Here is a 16764-nt window from a genome sequence, read left to right as displayed (position 1 = left end):
TAATATTATTTCCTAATTGGAAAATTTCCGACAGTTCACAATTTTACAGCATTTGAAAATTCCCGAACTGGAAAATTTCCAAATAATACAATTTCCTAATTGAAAAATTCCTGATAAATAACATTCCCGTCAGTTCATAATATTAACGAATTTGAAAATTCCCGAACAATTAAATTTAGTAATTGGAAAATTTCCGAAAAATGAAATTCCCAACAGTTCATAATATTACCGAATCTGAAAATTCCCGAACTGGAAAATTCCTGAGTAATATAATTTCCTAATTGAAAAATTCCCGAATTAAAAAATTCCCGCACAGTAAAATCCCTAAAATAGAAAATTCCTAAATAATAAAATTTATGACACTGTAAGATTCCCGAAAAAAAAATTCCTAAATAATAAAATTTCAAATTTATAAAAAAAAATTAACGGTTTGGAAAATTCCGGAATAAAAATAAATTCCGAATTGGAACATTCCTGAAAGAAAATTTCCAAATTATAAAATATCCAAAATTGGAAATTCCCGAAAGGACTAATGAAAAATCATTACAATTTAAATTGCCCGAATAACAAAATTCCGGTATTGGAAAGTTCCAAAATAATTTTCGAATTGTAAAATTCAAAAAATACTCAAATTCCTGACAGAAAATTGCCGAATTATAAAATAGGCGAACTAGAAAATTCCCGAAAGGAAGACTGAAAAATCTCGAGAATGTAGAATTTCCGAATTAGAAAATTCCCGAATAATAAAATTCCTGACACTGTAAAATTTCCAAATAATAAATTCTTGAATAATAAAGTTCCCGACAGAAAATTTCCGAATTATAAAATATTCGAACTAGAAAAATCCTTAAAGGAAGACTGAAAAATCCCGAGAATGTAGAATTCCCCTATAATAAAACTCCTGATTTGGAAAATTCCCGAATAATAAAGTTCCCGCATAGCAAAATTCCTTAATTAGAAAATTCCCGAATAATAACATTCCTGATACTGTAAAATTCTCGAATAATAAATTCTTGAATAACGAAATTCCCGAAAGGCCGACTGAAGAAACCCGAGAATGTAAAATTATCGAATTGGAAAATTCCTGAATAACAAAATTCCCGATTTGGGAAATTCTTGAATAATAAAATTCCTGACAGAAAATTCCCGAATTATAAAATATCTTAACTAGAAAATTCCCGAAAGTATAAAATTCCCAAATAATAAAATGCCGGAATTGGAACATTCCAGAACGCAAAAATTCAGGAATAAGAAAGTTTCCGAAACTCTAAAATTGTCGAATAATAAAATTCCCGAATTGTCAAATAATAAAATTCCTCAATTATAAAATTTCCGAATAAAGAAATTCCCGAATTGGTAAACTCCAGAATAATAAAATATAAAATTCCGGAACAGGGTATAACATTACTGAATTGAAAAATTGCAGAATAATAAAATTTCTGACAAAAAATTATGAATTATAAAATTCCCGGATTTGAAAAATTAAAAAGCTTTCTCCATAAATAAAATGCCATGATAGGTTTGTTATTTTCAATTTAAAAAGTCATTTCAAAAACTTGAAACTATCAAAAATATTTTTTATAAAGATGTTTCATCATTGTATTTTCATAAATAAATAATATTTATGGAAAAAATTAATTGTTTAAATTCGGTAATTTTTTTTTTATAATTCGGCAATTTGCTGTCGGGAATTTTATTATTCGTGAATTTTGTTATTCGAAATTTTAATTTTTCCGGATTTTTTAGTCGCCCCTAAACAATATTATTATTTGTTTAAAAGAATTTTGGAAAAAGAGTAACGTGAGATTTTCTAGCTTTATGGAAATGATCGCCTGCATATATTCATATCAGAAACATTATTTTTAGTTCTTGTCGCTCGACAAATCAAATGTCTCTTTGGTAATCGCTACACGTGATATTCTACACGTGGCAATTGGCCGATCGATGATTCATGATTATTTACACGGAAATTTGTCTCTTATGCGGGCAACACTTATGATATAATTTTTAACCTGCCTGCACCTTGCATTATTTGTTACGTAATAATAAAAAAAAAATAAACTGCGGGAAATTAAACAATTATAATTTATTAAATTAATTATTAGTTATTTCATTTTGAAGTAGATAGTCTTAGATTCTTTATTGTTTATTATTATATATTTAACATCAATCGATTACTATTATTTTTTTGGTTGAAAATTAAATAATTTGTTTAAAAATTAAATTATTTCGTTTAAAGTTAATTTTCTTGATTTAATTAATCCTGGTTATACAATTTTTTTCAGACTTATCATTTTAGGTTTTTTTTTTAAGTTTGACTATTGTGTTGAAAATTCGTTTCCTTGTTTTGTTGAAAATTATTTTTTTTTACTTGAAACTTCAAGTATTTCATTTTTGGTTTCACTTTTGGTTGAAAATTAATTTTTCGAAGGTAAGAATTCGTCTTTTTTCGTAGAAAATGTTAAAATTAAAATGTAATAATTAAAAAACAATGTAATTTAACTGTAAAATATTTTTTAATGGAATACTGTCCGCATTTCATTCAAAAATATTTTACACTTAAATTACATTTTTTTTTACAAATGCCATAATAGGATTGTTATTTTCAATTAAATTAAGTAACTGTAAAAACTGGAAACACTTAAAGCAAATGTTTTTAAAGGGGTTTAATTATTGTATTTTAATTAATAAATCCTATTTATGTTGGAAATCGAAAAAAAATTATTTATTTCAATATTTAGATATTATTTATGTTATTGTTTATTTTGCACATTTACTTTTGTGAAAATTTCAACTTTTTTGCTTAAAAATATTTTTTTTTAACTGTAAATGTAAGTTTTCCCTTTTTTGTAAAAATTTATTTCTTTTAATTAAAAAATCTTTTTTTTCCATAGAAACTTTTTAAACTTTTTAAATGACTTTAAGAAAAAAAGAAAAAATTGTACTATATCATAGAAAATTCATGTATTTAGTTGAAATTTTTTTTGTAGAAATTTAATCTTCTTTTTTGAAAATTCATTTTTTTGATTGAAAACCAACTTTTTTAGCTGAAAATTTAATAATTCCATTTTTGGTTCAAAATTGATATTTCAGTTGAAAATTCCACTATTTTGTTAAAAAGTTGTTTTTTATGGAAAATTGATCCTTTAGTTTAAAACTGCATCCTTTTAGATGAAAATTCAACAATTTGAATTGAAAATTTTTTTTTTAGATAATTAATATTTTTAACTAAAAATTCAACTAATCAACTTTTGGTTGAAAATTATTCTTTTTTACTTGAAAATTGAACTATTTGATAGAAAATTCATGTATTTTGTAGAAAAATCGTATTTTTAGTGAATTATGTTTTATAATTCGACCATTTTTTATATAATTAATTTAAAAATTATATTTTAATTAAATTAATTAATATTAATATTTTTAAATTAATCAAAACTAAAATTAAAATTTTTAATTATCTCTTCAAAAAGACTTCTCAATAAATTTTGATACCTACAAAAAAAGTTGATAAATAAATAAATCTTCTTGTTGAAAAATTCATCTTTTTGATACATTTTTTCTAAGATTTATAATTTTAGAACATTTATTTCTTTAGTTGAAAACTGGACTTTTTTGTTGAAAATTCGTTTTATTTTGTGTGGTTAATTAATTTTTATTATCAGAAAGTCCAACTATTTCATTTTGAGTTGAAACCTCATTTTTTATAGCTAAAAATTCAGGCATTTAATAAAAATTTATTTTTTTAGCTGAAAATTGATCTATTTTCTTTTTTGTTGAAAATTGATCTTTTTTAGTTGAAAACTCAACTATTTGCTCAAAAATTAATGTATTTTGTTGAAAAATCGGTTTTTTTTAGAAATTTAATCTGTTAGTTCAAAAATTCACCAATTTGATTGAAAATTTAATTTATTCCATTTTTTGGTAAAAATGTTTTTTTTTCGATGAAAATTGAACTGTTTCTTTGAAAATTCATGTATTTTGTGGAAAACAGTGTACTTTAAAATTAAAAACCAATCTTTCAATTTGAAAATTCATCTTTTTTAGTTCAAACTTCAACTATTTTGTTGTAATTTTGTCTTTTTGGTGAAAAATAAATCTTCTTGTTTGAAATTGATCTTTTTGATTAAAAATTCTTTTTTTTTTTGAAGACCTATTATTTTAGGAAATTTAGCGATGTGGTAAAAAATTCATGAATCATGTTTAATATTCTTCTTTTTTTATTTAAAACGAATTTTTTAAACTGTCAATGTAAATTTTCATTTTTGGGTAAAACTTGGTCTTTCTTATTTAAAAGTTCGTCTTTTTTGTGGAAAACTCTTAAAAATTAAAATAATTCAAACTGAACTAAATTCAACTTCAAAGTTTTTTTGTTTGAAAATTGAACCATTTTGTTAAAAAATTGTTGTTTTTCTATCGAAAATTACTCCTCAAACTAAAAAACTTAATTATTCAATTTTTCGTTAGAAATGTATATATTTTTTTCTTGAAAATTTATCTTTTTAATTTGAAAATTCATGCATTTTTGTGAAAATTCGTCTTTTAAGTTTAAAAATCAACTATTATTGTTGCAGATTCATCATTTTAGTAGAAATATAATCATGTTGTTTGAAAATTTGACTATTTTGTTCAACATTATTTTTTATTTGTTAGAAATTAATTTTTTTAACTGGAAATTTACCTATTCTATGTCTAATTGAAATTTTTTAGCAGAGTTTTGTGGAAAATTTGGTTAAAAATTAGACCTTAAAAAATTAAAAAGTTAAAAAGTACAATAAATGTTTTTTGTTCAAAATTCATCCTTTTGGATTGAAAGTTTATTTCATTTTATACGGTAGCAAAGCCATCTTTTTTTATTAAAATAAATAAATTTGAACTTTTAAAATTATAATTGTTTTATTCCCTTTATAAAATTTCCATTTTTAAAATGATACAAAATTAAAATTCTAGTCTTTAAATAATGATGGGCAGGGAAAATAAAAAATCAATTTTGTCTCATTGTCAGATATAAAATTAGTTTAAAATTTAAAAAAAGATATGGAATTTAATTGTGCAAATTATTTATTATCATTTTTATCAAGTAATTTTATAAATTTTCATTAATTCTGCAATATAATGAAAATTAAATTTTGCGTTCTCATTTTTTGGATTTATCCCAAAAGACGTAAATCAGTTGGCGAAAGTTTTGTATAAATCAAATTCTAATTTTAGGTGCATTTGATTTTTCTCGAAATATTTAAAAATTTTATTTTTCTCTGTTTATTTTATAATTAACTCTGTTAATTTAACGGAGAAACTGAAACTTTCGAATCTAAATAATTAAACCCAATGCTTTAATAATAAAATAAATATTAATAAATAAAATACTTGTATGCACATATTTTTTATTTTAATATTTGTGTAATAAGGAAACAATTTTTGTAATTGTTTAAATTTTGGATCGAGGGTTAATGGACCAACTGAGTCACCGAGGCTCTTTTTTGAAAATTATTATTATTATTATTATGGCTGAAAATTTTGGTTAAAAATTCAACTAGGTATTTTTTTGAAATTTTACTTATTTTTTTTTTTTTAATCCAACTTCTTTGTATAAAATTAGATTTTTATTGAAAATAAGTGCTTTTTATTCAAAATTTTTTTTTTTTTCGCTGAAAATTCAACTATTTGGTTAAGAATTCGGCTCTTACTGGAAAGAAGTATTTTTCATTGAAAATTATTCTTTTATTTTGCTAAAGATTTATCTTTTTAACTGGAAACTGATCTATTTGCTTAAAAATGTATCTATTTTCTTGAAATTTTAATTCTGTTTTTTTCAAATTCAACTTTTTTTCTTCAAAATTAGAATTTTATTGAAAATAAGTATTTTTAATTGAAAATTATTAATTTAGTGCTAAAAGTACAACTGTTTTGTTAAAAATTGAACTTTTTGGTTAAAAATTAAAATATTTTATTAAAATTACAATTCTTTTTTTTATTTCAACTGTTTTGTAGAAAATTGAGTTTTATATTGAAAATAAGTATTTTTAATTCAAAATTTTTTTATTCTGAAAATTCAACTGTTCGGTTAAAAATTCCACCATTTTATTTGAAATCTTTATTCTTTTTTTTACGTTCAATTTTTTGTAGAATATTAGGCTTTTATTAAAAATTAGTTTAAAATATTTTTTTTTTTACTTTTTTTTTGTTGCTGAAAATTTAATTTTTTGCTTTCAAATTCAACTATTTTGTTGAAATTTAAATTTTTTTTGAAAATCTTGCTTTTTTTGTTGAAAATTATATTTTCATTGGAAATAAGTATTTTCAATTGAAAATGATTTTTTTTCTGAAAATTTATCTTGTTTATTGATAATTTATCTCCGTAGGTTGAAAATTCCATTATTTGGTTAAGAATTTACCTTTATTTCAATTTTTTTTTTTAATGAAAGTTTTACTTTTATTTTTGGTTGACAATTTATCTTTTTTTTGATTATTTTATTATTTATTTTTAAATTCATGTATTTTGTTGGAAATTTATATCTTTGCTTGAATATTATTTTTTTTAACTGGAAATTTAACCGTTAAAAACTTATATTTTTTGGTTGAAATTTCTATTCTTTGCTTTAGAATTATACTATATTTCGATATTTTAATTTTTTTTAATTCAACTTTTTTTTTATTTAGTTTTTTATAAAAATTATTTTTTTTGCTGAAAATTCATCTATTTGGTTTAAATTTTATTTATTTTTTTTAGAACTCAACTGTCTTGTAGAAAAGTCGATTTTTATTAAAAATAAGTATTTTTAATTGAATTTTTTTGTGCTAAAAATTCAACTGTTATATTACCATTTTTAACTTTAGCTTAAAAATTGAAATATTTATTTTATTCAGATTTCCTTTCTTTTTTTTTTTTTGAAAATTTAATTTTTCGTTTGAAAATTATATTCTCATTGAAAATAAATTTTCCTAATTGAAAATTAATTATTTTGTTTCTGCTGAAAATTCAACTGTTTGTTTAAAAATTCAAGTCTTTGCTTTAAAAGTCAACTATTTTGATAAAATTTTTATTCTTTTTTTGATAATTCAAATGTTTTGTAAAAAATTAGATTTTATTATAAATTATTATTTTTTATTGAACAATAGTATTTTCGTTGAAAATTTCTTTCTTTCCATGAAAATTTCTGTCTTTCCATGAAAATTTAAATAAATCTTTGTAAGTTCAGTTAAGTAGTTGAATATTTATGTTTTTTCGAAAATTAATTTTCTTGGTTGAATTTTTTTTTTTTTTTGAAAATTAAACTATTTGGTTAATTTTTTATTTTATGAAAAATTAACTTTTATTTGTGGTCGACAATTTTTTTATTTTGAAAATTCAACTTTTTGGTGAAAAATGTAAGTATTTTGTATAAAATTAATTTATACAAATGAAAATTTTACTTTCATTTCTTGTTAAAATTTTTCCTTGTTGTTTGAGATTCAGCTATTTTTTTTTAAAGTTCACGTATTTTCATTTAAAAATTCGTCATTTCCGGTACAATATTAATCTTCCGGATTTTTTTTTATTCTTTCTTTCTTTTTCTGATTCTTTTTGGTTAAAAATTCGACCATTTTGTTGAAAATTAATTTTTTTAAATGAAAATTTAACTTTAATTCTTGATAGAGATGTTTCTCTGTGTTGTTGAAGATTCAACTATTTCTTTTAAAATTCATTTAAATTGTAATTTTTATAACATCACATTTAACAATTTGGTAGTAAATTAAATTTCGTTGAAACTTTATATTTCCATGTTGAAAAATAAAATCTTTTTTTATAGAAAATTCAACAATTAAGTATAAAATCTAACTGTTTGTAGAAAGTATAATAACCTTGTTAAAAATAAAACATTTTAGTTGAAAAAACATGATTTTAGTTAAAAGTTCCCTTTTTGACTTAAAAGTTAATTTTTATGTCTTTAAATTTAACTATTTCGTTTAAAATTAAATTTCATATTTACGATTAAAAATTCAACTGAATGGTAGAAAATTCAACGGTTTTGTAGAAAATAACGTTTAAAAAAAATACTTTTTTAAAATGAAAATTGAGCTATTCCAAATTTAATTATTTGGTTGAAAATTCGCCTTTTTGATATAAATTATTCCTCGCTGTTGAAAATTTAACTCTTCGGTTGCAAATTTATTTATCTGGTTAAAAAATAATTTTTTTAGTCGAAGTGTCATTATGTTAGTTAAAAAAAAATTTTCTTTAGAACGTAATTAAATTATTTTGTTGGAAATGTGTTTTTTTTTGTTTTGCAAATTAATTTTTTAACTGAAAAGCTAGCTATTCAATTCATAATTTTGGTGGAAAATTCATCTCATCTGTTAGGAATTGATATACATTGTTAAAAAATCTTTTTTTTGTAAAAAAGTTAATTTTTTAACTACATATTTTGGTGTTAACAATTTAACTGTTTTTTAAAGAAAATTCATTTGTTTGGTAAAAATTTCAAATTTTTAGTAGAAAACTAGTTTTTTATATAATTAAATAATTTTTATGAATGAAAATTTAAATATTCCCTTTTTAGTAAAAAAACTACTTATTTATCGAAAATTTGTATAACTGTTAGAATTTTTTTTTGTAATAGAAAAGTAAACTTTTTGGTTGAAACCCCAACTATTTGGTTAAAATTGTCTTTATTTTGTTGAGTATTCGTCTTTTTTAGTAAAAAATTAACCTTGTTGATAGAAAAATTATCGTTTCAGTTTGAAATTAAACCATTTGTTTCAAAGTTCAACTGTTTTGTAGAAAGTTCATATTTTTTTATTAAAAATTCATCATTTTGGATTAACTTGAACTTTTCCTTGATTCACTGAAAACTATTTTTTGGTTGAGGATTCAACTGTTAATTAAAAAAATTATCTTTTTTTTGTTGATTTAACTTTTTTATTCAAAATTAAAATCATTTCTTGTTTGAAATAACTCACTTTATTTAATTTTTTTTGTTTTGAAAATTGAACTTAAAATAATCCACATTTTCAAGATTATCTTTCTCCTTTCTATTTTTCAATTAATCAATTCATTAAATTATTTAATTTTTTCATTATTCGTTTAATTTAATCTTTTTTATTCAGTTTCCAGGAAAGTTAAGAATTTTTCCGGATGGTAAGTATATTGAATATTTTTAATATTTCAAAGAAAAACTTTTAATTTTTAATGTTCAGATTAGGAAATTTTTATATTTGAAATTGTTTAATTTGATATTGGAAATTTTGATGCTTTTCTAATTTGTACTTCGTTTAATTTTCGAAGGCTTTAGAAACTTTGAGAAATTAGCAAGATTTGAAATTATTCCAAAATTAATTGGAAAATTTTTAATCTTAGAAATTTTAATTTTTTTAAAACATAAAATCAAAATTGTAATTTTGTATTGTTCACAAATGAACAGAATTGTACACAATTAAGAGGCTTTACTAAATTTCAAGAATAATTATAATTAATTTAATCTTTTGATTTAAATAAAAAAAATTAATTAAAAAAAAATTTAACTAAATAGTTCGATGTTTAAGCGAAAAAGAAAAATTTTCTAGAAAACAATTGAATTTTCGATAAAGAAAGACGACTTTTTAAAAAAAATAGTGGAATTTGCAACCAAAAAATAAAAATTTCAACAAAATAGTTGAATTTTTAATTGACTTCGACAAAGAAGATTAATTTTCTAGAAAAAGGATAGATTTTCAAATCAAATAGTTGGCTTTTTAACTAGAAAGATAAATTTTCATTAAATAAATAAATAAATTTTCAATTGAATTTAATGGTACATTTTTTTAACAAAATGTTGACTGTCTAACAAAACGGTGCAATTTTTCCTAAGAATTTGAATTTTCAAGCCAACAGTTGAATTTTTGACTTAAAAAGGTAAATTCTCAAACAAAAAGAGAATTCTTTAAGCAAGAAGATTAATTTTCGACAAAAAGGATGGATTTTCAAATCAAATATTTAAATTTTGATCTAAAAAGATAAATTTTTATTTGAAAAAACTAATTTTCAATCAAAAAAATAATTATGTTACAAAATAGTGGAATTTTCCTCAAAACAATTAAAATTTCAACGAAACTGTTGAATTTTAACTAAAAAGAATAATTTTGAACGAAACAAAGAATTTTTAACAAAATAGTTGAATTTTTAACCAAAATGTTGAATTTTAAGGAATAGAATTAAATGTTTAACAAAATAATAGAATTTTTAACGAAATTGTTGATTTTTAACCAAAAAGTTTAATTTTCAATAAAAGAATTGAATTTTAAACAAAATAGTAGAAATACTTAAATTTTCATAATAAAAATGGATTTTCAATTTTCAATCAACACACTTGATTTTCTAAAAAAAAGAAGTTTCAAAAAGATTTTTAAACAAAGTAGTTCAATTTTCCACCGAATAGTTGAAGTTCAAAAAAAAAAAAAATATATGTAACCAAAAATACAATAGTTAAATTTTCAGTGAAGAAAATGAATTTTCAATTAGGAAAACTAGTCCAAAACTATTTTGATTTCCTACTTAAATGACTTGGAATGAACTGGATAACTCTGGATTAAAAGAAAATTAACGCGGATAACAAATGTATTACTTTGGATTAAATTTGTATAACTCCGTTATACAGATGGATTATATGGATTGAAAGTTGATATCTCGCATTAAAAGTGGATTCCCTTGGATTACATGTATATTACTCCGTTATACAAATGGATCACATGGATTAAGAGTGGATTATTTGCGATTACAAGTGGATGACATCGGATTAAAAGTGGATTACTCCTGATTGAAAGTGTATTCCCTTGGATCACATGTGTATAACTCCAGTATGCAAATGGATTAGATGGATTAGGAGTGGATTATTTGGATTACAAGTGTATACCACAGGATTACAAGTGGATTACTCCAGATTAAAAGTGGATTCCCTTGGATTACATGTGTATTACTCTGTTATACAAATGGATTACATGGATTAAAAGTGGATTATTTCAAATTACAAGTAGATTACTCCAGATTACAAGTTGATTCCCTTCGATTACATTTTTATTACTTGTTATACAAATGGATTAAAAGTGGATTATTCGGATTAAAAGTGGATCACCCCATTATAAAAATGGATTATGTGAATTAAAAGTGGATTATTTCAAATTACAAGTGGATTACTTCGAACCACAAGTGGATTACAGTGGATTACAAGTGGATTTCCATAAATTACATGTGTATTACTCCGTTACACAATCGGATTATATGGATTAAAAGTGGATTATTTTAAATTACAAGTGGATGACTTCAGATTACAAGTTGGTTTCCTTCGATTACATGTGCGTTACTCCGCTATACAAATGAATAAAAAGTGGATGCACTTAGATTCCATGTCTATTACTTCGCTATACAAATGGATTAAGCGGATTAAAATTGGATTATTTCAAATTACAAGTGGAGTTCGCTGGATGACAAGTATTGCTACGTTATAAAAATGGATAAATTGATTGAAAGTGGATTACTCGGATTACAAGTGGATTAATCCATTATAAAAATGGATTATATAGATTAAAAGTGGATTATTTAGAATTACAAGTGGATTACGTTAGATTGCAGGCGGATTACTCCAGATTACAAGATAACTTCGTTATATCAATGGATTAAAAGTGGATTACGCAGATTACAAGTAGATTACAGCGGGTTACAAATGGATTCTGCGAATTTCAAGCATATTGCTCCGAATTGCAAGTGATTTTCTCTATTATACAAATGGATTATACGGATGAAAAGTGGATTATTCCGATTAAAAACGGATTACATTGGATTGCAAATGGATTATCCCGCATTAAAAGCGAATTACTCCGAATTATAAGTGAATTACAAGTGGGATAAACACGATGACAAGTGGATTATTCCGGATAACGAATGGATTGAATTCGATCACAAGTGGATTACTTCTGATTAAAAATGGATTTCTCGCATTACAAGTGCCAGATTACCAACTTCGGATTACCGCGAGCGTTCCAGTGGATTAACATAGTGGCTTCACCCGAGTCTATTTCACTTGTGAAATGGAAAAAAATAAAATAAAAAAATACAAGAAGATTTTTGTACTCTCTGTAGTCGGTACGTCTACACAAGAGTCAATCGTGTTCCCAGGGTCTGTAGTTCCGCTCAGCTTTTCAAGTTTCCCAGGGTCCCCACGACGATTTCCGGCTTGCACTCGACTCTGGCATTCACTTCCGGTACCAACCAACCAACTCGATTCAGTTTTCCATCTGATCTAACTTTCAGGTGTTAAAAATTAAAAATTAAAATATTCTATTCATTCTAAATGCACTTGTGAGTTCAGAGTTGCTCCCCTATTATTTCCCCATTACCTCGTAAGGACCGGAAACATACATAAATCTAAAAAAAAAAATAACGTCCAAAGCACTTGGGTTCCGCAATGCAATTCCAAAGCTGCAAGGTCCAAACCATAATTCGAAAAAATTTAAGGCCCCAAAATAAGGTCCAAAACTGTAAGACTCAAAATAAGACTTTAAATATAAGGCCCTTGATCACTTATCCTTTAAGGGCACTTCATAAATATTATAAAACAATATTTTATTTTTAGTGATGAACTTAATCAACTCCGGAAAATTCAGACATTTATTTAAAAATCGGGTTAATTTTCAGTTGGTCGTTTTACATTCTTCATTGTTTATTTTCTACGTCATAATTTTGAAAATTCGCCTTTTTTGGGTTTAAAACAATTTTTTTTAATGTAAATGTAACTTCCTTTTTTTGGCAAAAATTGTTTTCTTTTCATTTAAAATTTCCTCTTTTTCATAGAAAATTTTTTAAAACTTTAAGTAAAAAAAAAAGAATTTTCAACCAAATAGTTTAATCTTTAGGCAAAAAAGATGAATTTTCGATCAAAAAAGATGTCTTTTTAACAAAATAGTGGAATTTTCAACAAAATCATAAAAATTTCATCAAAATATTAAAAATTTCAACAAAATAATTCAATTTAAAAAAAAATAATTGAATTTTTAATTTATAATGATAAATTCTCAATTAAAAAGAGTACTTTTCAACCAAGAAGATTAATTTTCTAGAAAAAGGATGAATTTTCAAATCAAATGGTTTGATTTATCAACTAGAAAGATAAATTTTCAAAAAGAACACTAATTTTTAATTTAAAAAAATTATTTTTCACGAAATAGGTGAACTTTAAAATAAAGAATAAAAATTTCAACAAAATTGTTGAATTTTAACCAAAAAGTTGAATTTCGAGCAAGACAATTGAATTTAATTGTACATTTTTTTAAACCAAATGCTGAGTTTCTAAAAAAATAGTTAAATTTGTAACCAAAAGGTTGAATTTTCAACAAAAGAATTGATTTTCTTAACAGAATCGTTACATTTTTGACCAAAAGTTGAATTTTCAACAAAAGCATTGAATTTTCAACATAATAGTTGAATTATCAAGCCAACAGTTAATTTTTTAAGTTGCAAAGACAAATTCTCAAACAAAAAGAGAATTTTTCAAGCAAGAAGATTAATTTTCGACAAAAAGGACGGATTTTCAACTAAAATTATTGAATCTTTACCTAAAAAGATCATTCCTTATTTGAAAAAAAAGTTTTTTTACAAAATAATAGAAAAAAAACCTCTGGAAAATGCTTCATTGTTTATTTTCCGCATCTTTACGTCATAATTTTTTATTTCTTTATACAAATAACAGGGCCGTTGGTTTTAGAATTAAACTATTTTGTTGAAAATTTGCCTTTTTTGGTTTAAAAACAATTTTTTAACACTAAATGTAACCTTTAGGAAAAATATAATTAAAACTTCAACTAATTTATTGAAAATTCGTGTATTTTGTTGAAAAAATTTTTTTCTATGGAAATTTATCTTTTTGTTTGAAAATTTATCTTTTTGATTAAAAGTTAACTATTTTAGCTGAAAATTTAATTATTCCATTTTTTATTGAAATTTTCTTTTTAGTTCAAAATTTAACTTTTGTGAATTGTATATATTTTTTGGACATTTTGTAATGCAGGAACTTTTAACTTTAATGAATATTTTAATAAATCATCAATTTATAAATGAATTCATTAATTTTCAGTTAATTAACTAATATTAATATTTCAAAAAATTATTTAAAGATTAAATCAATTGTTTAATTATCATTTCAAAAAGTCTTCTTAATAAATTTTCGTAACTAAAAAAAAATTAATAAATCAATCTTCTTAATTTTTAAAAATGATTGTTTTCGATAAAAAATTCTTTCTTTTGGAAAATTTTTTTTAGTTCATAATTTAGGTGTTTGGTTGAAAATTCAACTATTTGCTTAAAAAATCTTGTATATTATAGAAAATTAATCTATTACTTTAAAAGTTCATTAGCTGGGTTGAAAATTAATTTTTTTAGCTGAAAATTTAATTTTTTCCATTTTTGGTTCAAAAGGTTTTATAAATTCAAAATTCAACTATAGGTATGATTGAAAATTGGAATTTTTTAAACGAAATTTCAACTTTTTTATTGAGAATTCATGTATATGGTTGAAAACATTTTTTTCAATAATTTCCTCTAACTGAACTATTTTGTTGATTTTTTTTTATTTTGTGTTGATCATTAATTTTGTTAACTGAAAATTCAACTATTCCAGTGTTGATTGAAAATTGATCTTTTTTCGTTCCAAATTCAAAGATTTGGTTGAACATTTCTATTTTTTAGATAAAAATTCAATTATTGCGTTGATAATTCGTGTATTTTGTTGAAAAACTTTTTCTTAAAGAATGAATCTTCTAGTTTGAAAATTCATCTTTTTGGTTGAAAATTCAACTATTCCAGTTTTAAATTTATTATTTTAGTTAAAAATTCATGACTTTGGTTCGAAATTTAAATCTTTTGTTGAAAAATCGTCTTCTTGTGTGAAAATTCATCTCTTTTAACTTTTTTTTTGGAAGACTTATAATTTAAAACATTTTATTTTGATTGTTGAAAATTTGACTATTTTGTTATTAATCAATTTTGATGGAGGATTAAACTATTTTCTTCAAAATTCATTTTTTAATTTAAAAATTCATCATTTAAATAAAAAATTCATAGGTTTAGTTGAAAAGTGAACCATTTTGTTGAAAAATAGTTTTTTTTTTTGTTGAAAATTAATTTTTTTAACTGGAAAGTTAATTATTTAATTTTTCGCTAAAAATTTATTTTTTCAGTTGAAAATTTATCTTTTTCAATTTGACCCATAGGTCAAAATTGCAAGTCCGAAGCCGCAAGTTTAAACCCATGAGTCCCGAAATTATAAGTCCCAATAATATTGTCTCAAAACGTAAGACCAAAAACCATAAGTTCTAAATCATAAATCCGCAAATACAAGACCTAAACCGTAGAGGTGAAAACTACAAAACTCAAAATATAAATTTAAAATATAAGGCCCAATAAGTGGATCAATATATAAGGCTCAAAACACTAGGTTCTAAGCTATAAGATCTGAAACTGTAAGCTTTAATAGAGAAGGCCAAAAATTGCAAGCCAAACGGGTCCAAATGATAAGGCCCAAAATATAAGACTGAAAAAGACCCAAAAATAAGGGCCTAAATTCAAGGTAAAAATGATAAGGTCCAAAATAATACTTAAAATATAAGGCTCAATAAGAAGACAAAAGCAAGAGGCCCAAAAATACAAGATCCAAAATTATGAGGCCCAAAATAAGACTTTAAAAATTAGGCTAAAAATAAGGCCCAAAATAAAGACAAAAACACAAGAAAAAAATCCAAAATGGGCCACAAATACAAGGTCCAAATGATAAGGTTCAAAATAAGACTTAAAATATGTAAGACACAAAAATAAGACCCAAAAAAAACAAGGTCCCAAATAATAAGGACCAGATAATGAGTCAACATATAAGACTAAAAAAAGACCCAAAAATAATGCGCAAAAATACAATTCAAAAATGATGAGACTGAAAATAAGACCTTAAATATAAGACTCAAAAGGAAGATCCAAAAATAATGCCTTAAATTACAAGGTCGAAAATAATAAGGCCCAAATTAAGACCCAAAAATACAAGGTGTAAATTAATAATGACCAAAAGAAGATGTAAGATATAAGGCTAAAAAACCCCAAAAATAAGGCCTAAAAACAGAAGGCCCAAAATGAGACTTAACATACAAGACACACAAATAAGGCCTAAAATGAGGAACAAAAATACAATGTCCAAATAGATAGGGCCCGAAATAATACTTAAAATATAAGACGAAAAAAGATAAAAAGGAGGTATAAAAATACAAAGTCAAAAATGATAAGGCCAAAAATAAGAAATAAAATATAAGGCCCAAAATAAGACCTTGAATGAAAAACTAAAAACACTTCCCAGGTGAGGCCCAAAATTAAACTTAAAATATCAATCATTAAAAAAGAAAATTTAAAAAATAATGTCCCAAAATACAAGCTCCAAAAATATGAGGCCCAAAATAAGACTCAAAATATTAGGCTCAAAGGAAGACACAATAATAACGCCCAAAGTATAAGATAAAAAATTATAAATAATTTTTGGTCTTTTTTTATCTACATAACACTAAACTATACGTCTGAATACGGAAGCCCCAAAAATTATAAGGCCAAATCATAGGTCCCACAGGGTGGCTGCTGAAGCGAGAAATGACCGGGAATTTTTTAAGACGGACAAACCTAGAAACAACAATGAATTTGTTTTTTCCGGGAATATTACACATTTTCAGAAAAAAATTGAAAATTTGTAATAAAAAACGTCTTGAGTTACTCAAATATGAATATAGATT

Source organism: Belonocnema kinseyi, chromosome 1 (assembly GCF_010883055.1).
Source record: "Belonocnema kinseyi isolate 2016_QV_RU_SX_M_011 chromosome 1, B_treatae_v1, whole genome shotgun sequence".
Classification (NCBI taxonomy): Eukaryota; Metazoa; Arthropoda; class Insecta; order Hymenoptera; family Cynipidae; genus Belonocnema; species Belonocnema kinseyi.
The sequence above is the reverse complement of the archived record's forward strand: the minus strand, read 5'-3'. Positions refer to the sequence as shown.